Source organism: Habropoda laboriosa, unplaced genomic scaffold, assembly GCF_001263275.1.
Source record: "Habropoda laboriosa isolate 0110345459 unplaced genomic scaffold, ASM126327v1 scaffold5, whole genome shotgun sequence".
NCBI lineage: Eukaryota > Metazoa > Arthropoda > Insecta > Hymenoptera > Apidae > Habropoda > Habropoda laboriosa.
This window is the reverse complement of record NW_017100161.1, coordinates 2982450-2984685: the sequence shown is the minus strand read 5'-3', so window position 1 is coordinate 2984685 and position 2236 is coordinate 2982450. Positions and strand designations below refer to the sequence as shown.

General features: G+C 40.7%; 1 protein-coding gene across 1 annotated transcript in view; it reads left to right on the top strand.

Annotated features, from left to right (window-relative positions):
* The window catches only part of LOC108578432 (RNA-binding protein fusilli), a 23904-nt gene that overhangs the window by 20151 nt on the left and 1517 nt on the right, over positions 1-2236 (top strand). The window lies entirely within an intron of this gene.

Below are 2236 nucleotides of genomic sequence, written 5' to 3'. Positions count from 1 at the left end.
TGCAAAAGAGAAACTGAGACTAAAATAGCAGCGCGTTTCATGTTATTAATTAATTTCGTTTAGATCCTTCTAGGGGCCTGTTCAGATGGTACAGGGAACACGGTAGATTCTTGTTCTGCTTGAAAATCATTTCGATACGTAACGGCTCGATCATCTCTGATATGACAGACCTCTTGCAAAATTTCGAACGAAAAAGTTTGGCAACTTTTTCCTTAATCTTTGGAGTAGGTAGTTGAAGATAGAAAAGATTTTACGAGGAGAGCAACGATCTATGGGATCACCAACGAGAAGTAAAGCACTCTATTAAAAAAAAAAAAAAAAAATTTTCACGGCTAATTGTGATTGTCCTGGCGAAAGTTAATTAATAATTAGCCGCGCGTACCAGCTTCACGCTATATTGTTCGCGATGTAACGAATAACCGGGACGAGTTCAGTAATGTGCGACACTTTTCCTCCTTTTTTTTTTTTCTCAACCACCCCCCTCTAGCCCGAGTTACGAAAGAACGTACTTTTCCGATTGCGTTTTTATCTTATACTGGGATATAGGACATGCACACGCACATAAAGTACAGACACGTTATTAACACGCACACAAATAGAGATACCACATGAACACGACAGGCAATACATACATTACATACATACACGTACACGCAGGATTATATACCGATCTTTTTTTTACCCCTTGTATACACACTTTTTTTCTGTATATCGACGATTATATCGATGGTGAATCGATCATGTTTAATAAATGTGCCTTGTGGACATACATATCTTTTTGCTTGCCGGGTTGGTGGACTCTTACCCTGATTATATTACCTCGCCTGGTGGTGGTAATTTTCGTAGACGTTTTTAGTATTTAATATTAATTTTTGTTTCTTCTATATTTTTTTTTTCCTTTGTTTTATCTCATTTTTTTTTTTATTTTGGTTCTCTTTCGGATTAATAACGAGTAGGAACATGTACTGGTGTTTACAAGGATCGAGCAACGAGGGAGAGATGATTCGAACGGGGGAATGCTTTTCGTGGCGTAAAAAAGAAAAGAAAAACAAAAGAATAAAAGGAGAAGAAGTGTCCATGAGGATTTTCCATTCTCATGGACGTCTGTGAAAATTACGACCACCGTTACCCTGTTACGTTCTATACATTTTTTTTCACTGGGCTCGCAGGTATCTTTGGTGTCTACAGATCAAGTTGGAGATTTCTGTGTCGTAACTCTTGCCTCCCTCTCTCTCTTTCTCTCTCTCTCTCTCTTAATTTTTTTTTTTTGTATTTCCTCTGGCTCACGTACAGGTTCTTCTCTTTCTCTCTGAGACTCTCTTTCTCTCTGTCACTCTTACGTTAGCCTGTGTCTCTCTTTCTCCGATGCTGTCTCTCCCGCTCTCATTTGCTTCCTCTTCGTGTTTCATCCTCCCTGATCGCTGGGTCGATCCATCTTCTCCACCTTTTTCAGTCCTCGCCCGAAAGGGACGGTCACGATTCTCTAATGATTTTTGTTGTCGACATTAACGCAGCCATGTGATTAGATCTAACATTCTTCTGTGACCGTCGATGCTGTAATCTAACTTACGACCAGCCTATTTTTAACATTCCCCCCCCCCCCCCCCCTTTAATTCGACTTAACTGTGACCCGTTCCGATTTTCCTTCATTTCTGTACAGAGCTAGGATCTCCCTTGCGAAACTCTCTTCCGACACCTCGTGGTTTTCACCACCTCCCCGTAAAAAAGTTCATGCAAACGCCTCGACGCGACACGAATCCACGTGGAAGCAGCAGAATCAACGCGATAGATTATCCGTATCTTATTAGCAATACGAGTAATCTCGTGTTAATTATATCGTTGACAGTTGAAATTGTTGGAAATGAAAAAAAGAACATTTCGTTGTCTGATACGAGATTCGTGCGCAAATAGAAAGGCTTCTATAGTATATTCATTTGGGGGAGGAGAGAGGGGAGAGAGAGAGAGAGAAAGAGAGGAAGGATTGAGAGAGGGAAGCAAGAAGGGAGAGAAAGAGAGAGTGAGAAAGGGAGTCTGAGTGAATTTTTTGGTGATTTGGCAGAGGGGCGAAATCGCAAGTTGGTGCTACATATATATAAACATACGTAATTTATATATCGTGTTACAATGGTGCAGTGTCGATTGCTGTTTGGTAGCGGGATCTACAAATACTAACTTCTGTGCTTCCAGGTAGGCCAAGTCCAAATCATTATTCCTTTGGATGACGGTGCTTTTGTAC